At 35.1% G+C, this 16,741-nt stretch overlaps 1 pseudogene; it reads right to left on the minus strand.

Annotated features, from left to right (window-relative positions):
• Positions 1-14,685: 14,685 nt before the first annotated feature.
• LOC147830452 (acyl-protein thioesterase 1 pseudogene) lies at positions 14,686-16,258 on the minus strand (annotated as a pseudogene).
• Positions 16,259-16,741: the final 483 nt, after the last annotated feature.

Here is a 16,741-nt window from a genome sequence, read left to right on the forward strand (position 1 = left end):
ATTATTTAAAGCACATTTTTCCAAAATCACTGCCATTCCAAGATAAGGTGAGCCATGAGAAGTAACATCAGAGGTTTGACATAGAGAGGGAAGATTATGGAGGAAGTGAGGGGAGGGCCAGAAACAGATCATTAGTAATCCAGCCAATCTCTGAAACATAACAAGCAGTTAACAGTAACAAGCCCCAGATATGTGTGGATAAGTAGCTCCGAAAGTTGCTGCTATATATTGTCTAAAGTGAGTGTCCCACAAAAATTTTATGAAACTTACAAAAAAGCAGGAAAGTGTAAACCATTCATTATAGAAAATGTAACTACCTGCAAGACCAATCAGATGAGAGATTAAAGTGGAGGGGACAACACTCTAAAGTAGTCCTTATAAGCATGTCTAGTAATTTATGTAATACATGATTAAAGAAGTTAAGAAGACTCAGTGACAATTTCAATACAGAATACCAGTAATGAAATAGAAATTGTTATATATAGATGCCTGACATTCTCTAATGCACATTAGAACTTTTTGGAAACTCTTCTCACAGCTTCTTTCTCTCCTCAGAGAAGCCCTCAAAGCAGGAGTAAAATGGTACATTGGTTTTATTGTTTCTGAATTATGGAAGGATTCCCAGATATTTTATAGGACTAAGACAACTTGGCATACAGTAAACTGTGATGATTTACACCATATTGATGAAGGGGTACTCTTACCTGTCAGAGGTCATCCTTGAATGAAGCCCACTGTCAATTAAGTGACCACCTCTGTCAATCAGTGAGGCATCACTAAGGATATACTTGTTCCTGAAAACATCATATTTCATAAGGACTCATTGATATTTTCTAAGACATTTTCAGCCTCCTGTGAACTGGCAGTTTCTCTTGAAACTCAAGAGCAAAGCTTACACAATTAATAACAGAAGAAAAGCAAAGTACATTTAAGAACCACTGCTCTGCATTCAAGGCACCATATTTCTATTCCCCCCTTTCAGCCTAATTCTCTTGGAATTATAGACTTCTTCTAAATATCAAAAGGGCCATTCACTGTGTTTGAAGAGAAATGTGCTCAGTGGGAGCATTGCACTAAGGCACAAATGTCAAAGCCTTTTTAGGCTTCAGCTTTCCTGTCATGAAAATAGAAATTAGAGTTTGGTTGTCTTCTGTAGCATTATAAGTGTAAAATTCTTTTACCATTATGGAAGAAAATATACACATCAGAGTATAAATAAAAGCAAAACAAATTAGCCATTTATGTGACCTACCTGGAGCATATTCACTTTCAGTAAATAAAAATCCTTTGAGGAAGTTACCATGAATGGTCTACAGCAGACGTACTAGGTTCTAGAAAAACTATTGTGTCCCTAGACATTCAGTGGGACAGAGTTTAATTCTATAATCCTGAAGAGGTCAGAAAATAACGTTAACTGATGTTACCCAAATGAGTTATTTTTCATTTGCACTTTCCAAACTCTGCTGAGCAATAAAAATTCCCACTACACATTTAGTTGTGTTGAGAATATTTTATGCTCAGACTATGGGTATAAATATTATTGAAAGGTATGTCTTTAATCCACTGTCCCAGAAGTAGAAGTACAATACAGACAAGTAGAAAGTTGGCACAGATCTAATAGTATTTGTGTTCCATGCCAGAAGGTGGATTTGTTGCTGCTATTATAAGGGGAGGAATGAAGTGACAAAGCTTTCTTTCAAAATGAATATACCACTGGCTCCAGGGTAGATTTGAAATCAGCAGTGCCATCAGTGGGCAGTATTACACAAAGTAAGCATATTGAATGAGACTACCTTTGTATCAAGAGGTAAGAAGCCATGTGAGAAAATAGTTTGCAACACTGGACCACAGCTGTATCTGAAATCAAAGATTCAAAGTGTGAGAGAATGATATCTATGTATGTGGGGAAGCAGTTCCTGTTATTTTCACTGAGGAGCAGAGCCAGGATATGCTGGGGGATTCATCTTCCCAGAAAAAGAGTCTGGATAGAAAAATGAGATGAAGGTTCTAAAGGATTTACCAGCCCATTTTCAAATTTTGTAAACAAGCATGAAAAGAGGCCACTTGTTATGACTAAGATTTACCAAAAACTGAAAATTCAGAAGAGTTAATCATAAAGCAGGACAGAATCCTCTTATTTATCTCTCCAAAATATTCTTTCTGTTTGTCCCAATGTGGCTGGGTTACAAAAAATAAGCTCACATCTATTTGGGGCATTTGCCTGATTATACCAAAAAACCTGTCAGATGGTGTTCTAAATAATAGAAATATGAAGGCTATTTCTGGACAAAAACAGAGGCAGATGCTGCCAGGCACACTCATAATAGTAGTAAGTAAAATTTAGGTCTAAATTTAGAACATCTAAAACTTAGAATGGAGTGATGGATCTTACTGATCTTTGCCAGCTTTTATTCTCTTATCCCATATACATCTTATATTTTTCACTTCTCTCTTCTCCACATTTTATTTTACTCCCTCAGACTTAAACTGTAATTTCTACATTGCATTCCATGTTACAAGGATTGCATACAGTTGACTAAAATGACTTCAGTACATAAGAGTTTAATTTCAAAATGTGAAGATAAACTGTGATGTGCTTACAAAGTGGTCCCATGCCTGTGATGCGAGAAACGTCCCAGACAGCTTTATTTTTCCTCCATGTCATTCTCAGAATGATTTCAAGAAGGCTGCTATAATAAATTCAATTCATGCACAAGCAAAAAAAGACAGAGGAAGATGCAGAAAAATAAAAGGCAAAAGAGGCAAAAGATCTTCCTGGAATAGAGCTGCACAGACACACAAGCAATAGCCAGAGGACCACCCCACTACCATTGGTAAGTGTGTGCTGATTCCAGTGAGAAGCTGGTATGGACCAGAGTGGCACTGCTGCAGGCAGATCCAGCCAGGGCCCAGTCTCAACCCTGGCTGCTTGGGCCCACAGGCCCCAGGCAAAGACCCACTTGGAAAAAAGTGGCACAGGCACACAAGCAACAGTCAGAGGGCCTATCCAATACCATTAGTAAGGGCTCCCAAATCCTAGCCAGAAGCAGACGCAGACAACAGTGACTGGTGTGCACAGCCCCCAGCCAAAGACCCTCCCAGAAAACAGCAATGTATGAGCGTAGGGCCTACCCAGAGGATGCCTAGATACAATCCCAAGTGTACACGGGCCCCAGAGAGAACTGTGCCCAGACAACAGGACAGAACAGGTATATAGAAGGCCACCACTCTGAACAGAATAATTGGTGCAGTGATGAGCAGCATAGATAAGGCTGCTCAGTGGCATGCTGAGAACTAAAGAACACTGGGTGAGCAAAAAGCTGCCTCAAAAAAGGCACAGCAGGCAGCATCTGTTGAAATGAGAAGACATGTAAACAAGTCTCAAAACCAGACTTCCAGATCACCTAAGGAAACCACAAAGGGCAATGAGATAGAACAATCTGATACTCAACCACCTGGATCCCCGAAACTGGCAACCAAAGAGGATCTGGAAAAATGAAATCAGAAATAATTTCTCAGATAACAGCAGAGATTGTATCCATAGTGCAAGACATGATTAATAAATCTAGAGAGGACACAGATAAAAAAGAGAGGAGCTGAGGAACATGATGGAATCCCAACATAGGAAACAAATGGAATCTATAAAACAGATACAAACAGACTTCCAGGAGATTAAAAACTCCATTGAAAGTCTATGCAGCAGAATGAGCCAATGTGAAGACAGAATTTCAGATACAGAAGATAAGATTGCAATTAGTGAGCAGGAAAAGAAAAATTTCTTTAAAATTGTAAGGGACCACAAGAAACCAAATCCAGCAGTTGCTAGATGATGCAAAGAAAAATAACATCAGACTGATTGGAGTCAATGAAGAAATAGGAGAGAGTGAAAATGACATTAAAAAACTATTCACAGAAGTGATGGCAGAAAACTTCCCAAGTAGGAGAAAAGAACTTGACATACAGATAAGGGTGGCATAAAGGACTCCAACTAGCTTGATCAAAAAAAAAATCTACAGAAAGGCATATAATTGTTAAGATTCTAGAAACCCAACAGAAGAACAAAATTCTACAAGCAGTGAGAGAAAAGAAACAAATCACATGCAAAGGAAAGCCCATCAGAATCACAACAGACTTCTCAATGCAAAACCTCAAGACAAGAAGAGCTTGGAATGATGTATTTCAAGCCCTACAGGAAAACTACCACCAACTCAGACTGATGTACATTGAAAACCTATCTTTCAAAATTGATGGGGAAATAAGATACTTTCATGACAAAGAGCACCTTAGGAACTTCATGAATACCACACCAGCACTCCAAAAAATTTTAGACAACATCCTAGGAAAAGACAATGAGGATCACAACCCCAGGAAGCCCAGCAGAATTAATCCACCAGGGATAACAAGAAAATAAAAGCTAAGGGGGAGAATCCAACAAAAAGAAAAAAGTTATGACAATGACAACAAAATACGTATCAGTTATAACCATCAATGTTAATGGTCTCGACTCACCAATCAAAAGAAATAGACTGGCAAAATGTGTCTAGAAGCAAGATCCAATATTCTGCATACAAGAAACACATTTAATTCAAAAAGAAATTCATAGACTGAAAGTTAAAGGGTAGAAAACAATACTCCCTGTGACAGGGACCTGAAAAAAAAGCAGGAGTAGCTATCCTCTTTGCAGACCAAGTGGATTTCAAACCCACACTGTTTAAGAGAGACAAAGAAGGACACTACATCCTTGTCAAGGGAACAATTCAAGGGGAAGAGGTGACCATCATAAATATCTATGCACCAAACACTAGTGTACCCAATTATATAAAATGAATAATAAGGGACATGAAAAATCATATATGCACTAATACAATAGTAGTGGGGGACCTTAATACTGCATTGTCACGAATAGATAGATCAACTAGACAAAAAACAACCAATAAAGTACTAGAATTCAATCAAACTCTTGAACAAATGAACTGAACAGATATTTACACAGTGTTCCAGCCCACAAAATCAGAATACACATTCTTTTCAGCTCCACATGGGTCATTCTCCAAAATAGACCACATACTTGCTCATAGGACATATTTAGGTAAGTGCAAAGGAATTGAAGTTATCCCCTGTATATTATCAGACCATAGTGTGATGAAATTGGAGATCCATAGCAAAAGAAACTAGAAAAATTTCATAAACACGTGGAAATTGAACAACACACTTCTGAATACCCAATGGGTCACAGGGGAAATTAAAGAAGAAATCAGACAGTTCCTTCAATTAAATGACAATGCAACATATTGAATCTTTGGGACACAATGAAAGCAGTCATACTAGGGAAATTCATAGCAGTGAATACTCATATTAGGCAAATAGACTGAGCCTAATTAAACAACCTGATGCTGAACCTCAAGCTTCTAGAAAAAGAAGAGCAGGACAAACCCAAAGCTCATACAAGGGAGGAAATTATAAAGATCAGAGGAGAAATCAATGCAATGGAGAGCAAGAGAATGATACAAAAAATCAATGAAACCAAGAGTTGGTTCTTCAAACGAATCAGGCAAACTTAGGCAACCTTTTCAGAAAAAGGAAAGAAAAGGCCCAAATACATGCAATTAAGATTGAAAAGGATGAAATTGCAATGGACCCTGCAGAAATCCAGAGGATCATCAATACCTACTTCAAGAACCTATACAACTATAAGATGGAAAACTCAGAAGAAGTGGACAGATTCCTACACACATGTCAATTATCAAAGTTGAATGAAGAAGACCTAAAAATTCTAAACAAAACAATATCAATCAAGGAGATTGAAAATGTAATTAAAAACTTACCAACTAAGAAAAGCCCAAGTCCCGATGGCTTCACAGCTGAATTCTACAAGATATTTAGAGAGGAACTACTGCCACTACTGTTCCTCAAGGAAATTGAAAGGGAAGCAATATTCTGGAATTCATTCCTGGATGCAAGCATCACCTTGGATCCCCAAAGCAGAAAAAGACCCAACCAAAAAAGAGAACTACAGCCAATCTCACTAATGAACACAGATGCAAAAATTCTTAATAAGATACTGACAAATAGAATGCAAAAGATTATCTGGAAGATCATACAGCCTGACCAAGTGGGATTCATCCCAGGGATGCAGGGATGGTTCAATATATGCAAATCAATCAATCTAATACACTAAATTAACAGAGTGAAGGATAAAGCCCATATGATCATCTCAATAGATGCAGAAAAAGCATTTGACAAAACCCAACATGCATTTTTGATAAAAACCCTACCAAAAATTGGAATAGACGGTTTCTACCTCAATCTGATAAAAGCCATCTATGAAAAACCAACAGCCAATATCATACTAAATGGTTAGAAATTGAAATCCTTCACACTAAAATCAGGAACAAGACAAGGATATCCACTACCATCACTCCTGTTCAATATACTTTTGGAAACATTAGCCACAGCAATTAGACAAGAAAAAAAAATAAAAGGAATAAAGATAGGAAATGAAGAAGTCAAATTTTCATTATTTTCAGATGATGTGATACTCTATACAGAAGACCCCAAGAATACCACCAAAAGTCTTCTAGATTTCATAACAAAATTCAGCAGAGTACTTGGATACAAGGCCAAGACAAAAAAATCAATAGCTTTCCTCTACAAGAACAAAACTGAGAAAGAAATAGGGCAAGTAATTCCTTTCACAATAGCAACCAAAAACTGAAATACCTTTGAATCAACCTAACAAAAGAAATGAAAGACCCCTGCACTGAAAATTGTAGCATGCTGAAAAGGGAGATTGAAGAGGATGTCAGAAAATGGAAAGACATCCCTTGTACCTGGGTAGGAAGGATCAACATAGTGAAAATGGCCATACTTCCAAAACTGCTACATAGATTCAATCCAATCCCAATTGAGATCCCAGCAACATTATTCATGGACATTGAGAAAACAATCCAAAATTCATTTGGAACAAGAAGAGACCCAGAATAGGTAAAGCAATTCTAGGTAATAGACACTTGGCAGGGGGTATTACAACCCCCAACTTGAAACTATACTACAAAGCTTCTGAAATAAAAACAGCATGGTACTGGCAAAGAAACAGACCTGAGGACCAGTGAAACAGATTAGAAGATGCAGAAACAACACCAGACACACTCAGACATCTCATCTTAGATAAATGAGCCAAACACCATCATGGAGAAAAGATAGCCTCTTTAACAAATGGTCCTGGAGAAACTGGATTTCAACTTGCCAAAGACTAAAACTAGACCTGTATCTCTCACCATGCCCTCAACTAAAATCAAAATAGATTAAAGATCTAAATATTAAATCAGTGGGGAAAAAATAAGAACCAAGATGCATCATGTAAAGGTACAAGTTCCCAATGAGAAATGTAATTGTGTTGTATACCTAAAATGTACCAATAAAAGAAATTAAGAAAAATAAAATAAAATAAAATAAAATAAATATTAAAACAGAAATGCTAAACCAGCTTGAACAGAGGTTAGGTAGAACTCTTGAAGCCATTGGTCTAGGAAAAGATTTTATGAACAAAACCTCAGTTGCCCGTGAACTAGCACAAACAATCAACAAGTGGGATCTCTTCTTACTAAAGAGCTTCTGCATGGCAAGAGAAACCACCACCATTGTGAAGACACAACCCACACTGTGGGAAAAAAATTTCACCAGCAGTCCCTCAGACAAAGGTCTACTATGTAGAATCTATAAAGAACTTAAAAAAATCAGACCTCCCAAATTTAAAGGCCCAATCCAAAAATGGGTATCTGAAATGAACAGACATTTCTCATACAATGAAGTACAAATGGCAATTATATATATGAAAAAATGTTCAACCTCACTGGTCATTGGAGAGATGCAAATGAAAACAATGCTGAGATTTCACCTCACCCCAGAAAGAATGGCTGCTATCAAGAAATCAACCAATAAAAAATGCTAGTAGGGCTGTGGGGAAAGAGGAACACTGCTCCACTGCTGGTGGGAGTGTAGACTGGTGCAACCACTGGGGAAACCACTTTGAGAAACCTCAAAGAACTAGGACTGAAAGTCCCATTTGGCCCAGCTATTCCCCTGCTGGGTATCTTCCCTAAAGAATTAAAAGAATCATACCACAGTGATGTATGTGCACCCATGTTCATAGCAGCACAGTTTGTAATAGCTAAAACTTGGAAACAGCCCAAATGTCCATCAACTGGAGACTGGATAAAGAAAATGTAGGTTTTTTTAAACAACTAAAATGGAGTACAACTCAGCCATAAAAAATGAGAAATTAGATACATTTATTGCTAAATTGATGCATATTGAGGCAATATTCTTAAGTGAAATAAATAGTATCCACATGTATAAATACCAAATAGTTTCTCTAGTGTGAGAAAGTGAAAGTGTAAATAAGGACTAAAAGGTATAATAGATAATGTGAAATAGGAAGAAACAGGGCAAAGGGGAAGGGAAATGGGAGGAGTAAGGGGAAGGAAAGAAGGGAATGGAATTAATATGAGAAAATGAAAATAAGGAAACAAAGTCTCTGTAAATAGGGAGGGATGGTGGGGTTGAAGAGAGGGCAGGGAAATGGGGAAAAATAAGAATCAAGGGAGTATGCAAAGGTTCAGATTTCCAATGATGAATGTCATTACATTGTGTATTTAAAATGTACTAATAAAAGGATATACGGTTTAAAAAATATTCTCATCAGAGATAAGAAGACCATAATGCTGATAAACTGGTAGAAATTCAGGTTCAGAATGTTCCAGCTGGCAACAAGAACTCCATCAGCAGCTGAACTCCAGGCCATGTATGTCATGCCCTCGCAAAAATTTGTATTTTGCTCATATCGTAATACTGTAGCTGACTGAGTTTAAGGGCACTGGACTAATTAACTGTGACAGAAGTACTGCTAGCAGCATTTAGCCATACCAGGAGATGCAGAACAAAAAATACAAAGGTGAACAATTTGAAAATGTTTGCTGGTAATCAAAAAAGAAGCACATGTAAAACTGGCACCTGTATAGTTCAAGCCCATTAAGTTTTGATCTAGGACAGATTTGGTGCTGAAAAGATTAGTTTTAAAAAGAAGCCAATTACTTCACATCAGGACAATAGGAAAGATACCTTGGGTGCATCTCAGAATCTGCAAGACCTCCCACCACGCTGAAGGCTCAAGGGTGCAAATCTGCAAAGCTTTCATTTGAGAAGGATATCCAGAGCAGTCTGTATGAGAAAGGCCACCTGGATTTGGTTCACAGTGTTCAGCTATCCAGGCACTTGGAGGCCTCTGCAGTCATGATCCATTGAAACCTAGCTACCGCTTAAGTTGGTGATACACTTTGACATCATCCACATGCTGTTAGTTTTATAGGCATGTAGAATGTAAAAGATGTCAGGCCATAGAGGCTTCCACCAAGATTTCAGAAGGAGATCTGGGATACCAGGCAGTGTGTTTCTGAGAGGCTAGTGTGAAGATGTGAGAGTGCACTGGAGACTTCAAGAAGTTGAAGAAGCCAGGAATGTGTAACACCCACTGAGGAATGCCACAGACAGTGAGAAATGCCCTCCCAATCCTGAAGCTATGAAAGTTGCAACCAGTGATGCTGTAGGGTTCAGACAGCCTAACCCTTTTGGAGTTCACACCTTTCTCTCAAGGGCTGGACAAGGAGCAACAGGATTTAATGTTTGCCCTGTGTGTTTCAATCTTGCCTTAGTCTCAATCCTTTCTATTCCCCAATTTCCCCCTTTTGGAATGCAAATGTTTACCTGCACTATTATATATCTATCAATACTGTTTCTTTCTTTTTTCTTTTTTACAGTGGCTCACAAATAAGAGTTTGCCTTGCATCTCAGAAGATACTTGGGACTTGGACTTTTCAACAGTACTGAAACTGTTAAGACTTTGATGATTCTTAGAAATAGACTAAATATATTTTACATGAGTCTTTCAGGGGCCAGGGGTGTAATTGTATGTTTAGATCAAGCATATCCTCCAAAACCTCATGTTCTTGTAGCTAGGGGTTGTAGAAGATGATTGAATCGTGACAGCCCTATGGGCATGATCTAGAAAGGTGTCCCTCCCCAGCTACTCCAATTGCTTTCAGCCTTATAGAAATCATGGTGTGAGGAACTTTCCTTCATGATGCCCCTATACTAGTGATGGTAAACATTTTAGACCTTTCAATGATAAAACAGCCCACTGTGGCACATATGGTACAGATTCAACACCATGGCCCTATACTATGCAGTTTCTGCATTAAAGTCACCTGAACATGGACTCCAAAAGTAAGCCAAAATAAACTTCTCCTTCTCTAAATTGTGAGTGTTGGGAATTGTGTCTCAGAAATGAAAGAGGCTAAGATAATGTTTGAATTATACTTCTACAACATGGTTATGCATGAATGTATCGATGCTATATGATATCTTTGACTCTTTTGTGAAGATACCCAAAAGAGGTGTAGCTGGGTTAAATGATTATGTTATTTTAATTTTTTAGTAATTTGCATAGTGGGTATATTAATTTACATTTCCACTAACAAGATAGAACAGTTCCTTTTCCCCCACCAGCATTAGTTATCTTTTGAGTCTTATCATAACCATTCTTTCTCGAGTAAGATGGAATCACAGTGTTGTTTTGACTTGCATTTCCCGAGTAGCCAAAAATGCTGAATATTTTTTTCCCATTTACTTACTGGCCATCAATATTTTTTTTAGTCATTTCAATTGCTCTTTTTTGATTGTGTTTTTGCCCAAGATCTTATTTATATCTTAATTTATTGTAAAGTCCTTTTCCAATAACGCATTTACAATCTCTGTTTCTAGCTCAACATTATAATCATAGTATTCAAGTTTCACTGTGGATCCACAGCACCTAGAAGGCTTCCTAAAACATGTTTTTGTTAAAATTCTGCATCCTGCTCCCATAGTTTCTGAAGCAAGTGGTCTGGGATAGATTGGGGAAATGGCTAAGAATTTGCATATCTAATAATTCAAAAATGACCTGATCCTGCTGATCCAAGGGTAACATAGTAAGAAATAAGTTTTAGGAATTTTCAGACATATTTTATAAAGTATGCTTAAATTTACAAAGACAAGATTTGATGTCATCCTTTTTTTTGTCTATTAAATGATCCTATGGAAGGATCCAAAGCACAGCACCTCATTTAATATATTTAAGAACCTAAACAATATATAGTTATACACTCAGTGAAAGTATTTCAAAAAGAGAGAGAGACAGACAGACAGACTGACAGAGAAGCCTTGCTGACTACCCACCCTCTCAGGTCCTGTACCTCAATCCTTTCCACAAATATGATCCTTATGAGAAATTTCAGAAAAAATTTCCGAGGCTTTAAATGCAATCATATTGTAATAACATTTACATGTATCTATATAAATAAAACTGTATACATAAATATTTATTGAAAATGTAATATGTAGGGCTACAGAATTTACATTATACTATATGTATTTTTCATAAACTTGTTTTGGTCTGCATAACAATATATTAGAATCTTTTTCATAAAAATTGATTTTTAAAAGTTAGAAATGCAGGAACCTAAATACAACAATTAGGAACAATGAATACCTATTGTCTGACACTGACAAGTGTAGGTGGCGTATGTTTTATAAATACAGAAACCATCCTCAGTTCATATAGAAAATGTCCCAAAAATAAGGTTTTACATCTATATATTTTTAGTAGGTCTGAAAATAACACACTTTATCAATCCCTCCAAAGTTCAAGATTATGTGTTACCCTGGAAATATATTTATGATAAGCAATTTAAAATAATATGTATTACATTTTTCTTTATAAAAAGGGAGGCATGTTCATTATAACAAATTAGAAATAAAAAGTGTAAAAAATCAATAAAATTATTGAGACACATTCAATATTAATGTTTTTAACTATAAAATATACATGTATATATATTTATGGAAGCAAGTATTAATATGTATTTTGAATCATGCTGTTTATATAATACATCCTACTTTGCATACTTACTATAAGCTTATGAGATTTTCATGTCTTTTAATAGATTTTGAAGTATGATTTTTAATATTTCTAAAATGTTCTATTGTAAAGGCCTTAACTTAGTTTTCCTCCTTGATTAACAGACATTAGTTTTATTTTTAAATTTCAAGCCATATATATATTATAAGTATTTATTATTTTTTTCATTGGCTATATTCTTAGCAGTGATAATACAATTTAAAGAATATGAACATACTTAGCTTGTAATGTGTATCACTCCCTTTCTTTCCTTCTTTCCTTCCCTCTCTCTTTCCTTCCTTTGATTTTTTTCTATCTCGTTTTTTCCTGTTACATTATGTGAATTCTTTATACATTTTGGTTATTAACCCTTTATCAGACATTTGGCTGGCAAATATCATGTCTCATTCAGTAGATTGCTTTTCACTTTGTTATTTCCTTTTATCTGCAAAACCTTTTTAGTTTGATGCATTATCGCTAGTTTATTTTTGCTTCATTACCTATGTTTTTATCGTCACATCCAAAATTATTGCCAAAACCAATGTCCCTGTGTTTTATCCTATGGGCTTGTGGTTTCAATTCTTACATTTCAGTCTTTAGCCCATTTTTAGGTAATTTTTGCATACAGTCTAAGACAAGTATCCAATTCCATTTTTTTCACCATGGACACACAGTTTTCATAACAACATTTATTGAAGAGACCATTCTGGGAGTCTTTTTTAATGCCAACATTATACAGTTTGGGTTTCTATTACTACATGATACAGTTTGAAATCAGGGAGTGTAATGTATGCAGCTTTGATATTCTTTTTGAACATTGCCTTTGCTATTTCCTGTCTTTTGCCTTTCCATAGGCCATTAAGAATTATTTTTTCTAAGTTTACAGGAAATATGATTAAAATTTTGAAAGGAATGATATTGAATTTGCAAATTACTTTGGGTAGTATGAACATTTTAATAGTATTAGTTTGTTTTCAGTTCATAACACAGGCCATCATTGTATTTATTCATGTCTTTTCTTGTGTTATAATTAATGACATTTAATGATATAGAAATCTTCATCTTCTTGCTTAAATTTACTCTTGAACATTTTATTTTTTGATAATATTATAAATGGTACTGTTTCCTTAATTTCTTGTTTTCATTGTTAGTGTATAGAGCATTATTGATTTTTTATTGTTGCTTTGAATTCTGCAATTTATTGAATTTATTAGCTACACCATATTTTGGCATAATTTTTAGGAGTTTATATGAATGAGATTATATCATGCCTTTTGTCTGCCCTAAAGGTTCTATTCAGGGCTTCTAGTACTATGCTGAATAGAAGAAATGGGGGTGAACATCTTTGTCTTATTCCTGATTTTACAAGAAATGCTTTCAACATTTTACTTATGAGTATATTTGTTACTGGCTTATCATATTGCCCTTAGTTATGTTGGTGGGCATTCTTTTTATATATAATTTTTGAAAGTTTTTTAAAAATTAGAGTTATATTTTATTTCACATTGATAGAAACCATGAAAAACATTTACATTGTCCCATACTATAGCACAACATTTTAATGTAATAATTTCTTGCTATAAATAAGATCTTACTGATTTGTATAACTGAAATAAGTCTACAGTTCTTCAAGGTAAAGCAGAATGACATAATAAATGATTGTTTAAAATTTTTAAATCCAGGTAAACTTATGGCTTCATTATAAACATCCTATGTAGTCCATTACCAGACTATTTTTATGATCAATTTGCACCATAAAGATGCATTCTTAACATTGTTTTGGTAAGTTGAAATACAGCAGAAAATTAACATTGTTCAGAAATATTAAGCATATATTTTTGCTACATTTTAAACTGTATGGTAACTATATCATATTTATAGGGTTCTGATTAACCTTTATTACCCCAAAATTTGTTTCCAAATAATTTTTTACTATTAATTTGGAAATTTTGACTATTGAAAATAAAATGATTTTTGTTTTTATGTTTGTACAAAAGACTAATTTAAAAAATAATTTGAAGAAAAAAATAATAATTTGAAGTGAAAATTTCAAATAAGACCATTGGCAGATAAAAATAAAGCAATTTTTTTCTAATGGACTGTTTTCTACAGTAGTTGGTTTCAAACATGTGTACAGAAAAGTAAACAATGTAGCAAGGAGACTCAATAAGAAATTAGTTTTTAAGATCATTCTTAAATATTTCTGTGCATACCAGAATATGTTCTATTTATTCATTTAACTGCTTGCAGAAAAATGTTTTATTATTATCTGAGTTGAAGATTCTAAATAAGTCTAAATTTGAATTAAAGTATAATTATTTGAAATACATAATTTAAGAAGGTTAAGTAATGTTTGCTTTCTTTTCAAGTATATATAGATTTCAAATACCATGAGTCTGCAATTCAGAATGTCAAATTACAGCATCTATTGACAGTAGATGTATATGGCAGGGAGGCAATATATTTGGTCTGCTATGAAGGATAATCATGAAAGGAAACATTTTTTTCTTGAGGAGAGAAAATATTAAATAGAAATAATATAAAGGAAAAAACAAACCTGGTCCCCAAATAAAGGGGCCATTAAATGAAGAGAGCAAGGTTACTCTTTACTGACAAAATCATTATCCCTATTATCAAGAATAATGTAATAACATCTAATTCTTATGTATTACAATCATCATGTATAATGAACCCATATAGAAAAATACAGACATTGCATGGTGACTAAGCAATTTTGGAATAAATCCATAGACTAAGTCACAGCATGCATAAATCATTTATACCTAAACTGTTCATTTTACTTGAACAAATTATCATTAGCATAGTGGTAATTTTCAAATGATGTAATAAAAAAATCTTGTTGAAGGGCCAGGGATTTAGCTCAGTGGTGCCGCCACCTGCCTCGCAATCATAAGGTCTTGAGTTCGATTTCCGCATCCCCCCCAAAAAATCTTGTTGCAGTATTTTATTATTTTGCTGAATTATATTTGAGAAAAAAAAAAACCTAACTGCCTCATCTATTTTAATACTGGTATATTGTGGATCACGTTATACAAATAAATGTATAGAAACTTAAAAGATCATGAATTTCCCCCAAGGAAACATTATTTATTATATATCATTGATGTGCATTTGCAAAACATGTTAACTCTGCAAATATTAGAAGTTTTAAGATAGGGAATAGGGAAAATTTTATACTCTACTACAATCCTGCTGGTGTACTTCTACACAAAGCCACTTAGTGACATCAATTAATTGGAGGTAGAAGTTTATCAATGCATTGCTTGACAATCATCATTTCCTATTGACATGAACTATGCATCACACCTTCAAAGGTTTTGAAGGTTATATTGACTGGATTTACCAACGATTTTAGTTTCTCAACAGTAAGGGAACCAAACACTAGGGAAACTAAAGGTTCCCGATCTCTAAGGCACTAGAGAATAGAATCATCTTTGTTAACTCCACTGATGGGACCCTGTGGAAATGAAGCCGAAAATGAAAGCCAGCAACTAAATACAGTAACACCCTCCAGTTTCTGCTGTGTGGTTAGAGCAATGTAGAAAGATAAAGCTCTTCCCTGAGAAAATCTTCCCAAAATAATTGTTAGAAGGAATGCCATTCTTCACCTCTTACTCTGTTAAACCTTTTACATTTTCTGCTGCCCGTTTAATTCCAGTTCATCCTCCTGAGAATCTGGTGAAAGCCGATGATATCTAACCAAGAAGGCATAGCCATGTTCATATTTAATGGCATTATGCTCCAGGCATTACTGTTGCATGTAGGCAGATATATTTGATATGCGATACCTCCAAAGGCTTCAGCCCATCCATGCCCGGTATCTCCCAATCCATGAAAGAAAATAATTGCGGCAGTAGGCTTCCGGGCGGCGGGCACTACGGCTGGCATCGGAACAGACACATTTGCCCCGCATCCACCGCCTCGGCGGACAGAGGGTTGAGAGGGTTTTTTGTTTGTTTTTTTGCTTTTGCTTTTGCTTTTGCTTTTTTAAGGATATTGAACTTATCAAATGCTTTTCTGGATCCATTGAGATGTTGTAGGTTTTTTGTCCTTTGTTCTGTTTATATGATATATCATATTTATTGATTTGCATATGTTGTGTGATCCTTGCATTTGGAGGTTAAATTTCACTTTGTCATCATTTGTAATCCTTCTTACATGCTATTGAATTCAGTGTAATAACATTTTGCTGAGAATTTTTGCATCTACATTTATCAAGTATAGTGACCTATAATTTTATTTTGTAGCGTTCTGCATGATGACAGTAATATGGGTCCTATAATAGGAGTTTGGAATTGCCCTCTCCTCTTCAATTATTTAAAAGCTTGAAGGATTGGAATTAATGCTTTAAGCGACTCATAGAATTCAATAATAAAACATTGGTTCAGGAAATTTCTTTGTTGGCAGGTTTTGAAGAGTGATTCAGTCATCATACTTGTTATCAATTTGCCAGATTTTACTACTTCTTTATAATTCCATTTTGATAGTTCTTCTCTTTCTAGGAATGTATCCATTTCTTTTACATTATATAATTTATTGGTGTATAATTTTTCATAGTCCTCACTTATGATCCTTTACATTTCTGCAATCCCGGTTATAATGTCTCTTCTTTATTCTCAAATATATTTGAGTTCTCTGTCTTTATAGGTATAGAGATGAATCTAGAGAAAAAGTATGTTGTTTAATTTTCAAATACTTGCAAACTTCTCCATATTCCTTCTACATTAA

Source organism: Heterocephalus glaber, unplaced genomic scaffold, assembly GCF_053883595.1.
Source record: "Heterocephalus glaber isolate CG9 unplaced genomic scaffold, H.glaber_assembly_v1.0 deba00000122, whole genome shotgun sequence".
Taxonomy (NCBI): Eukaryota; Metazoa; Chordata; class Mammalia; order Rodentia; family Bathyergidae; genus Heterocephalus; species Heterocephalus glaber.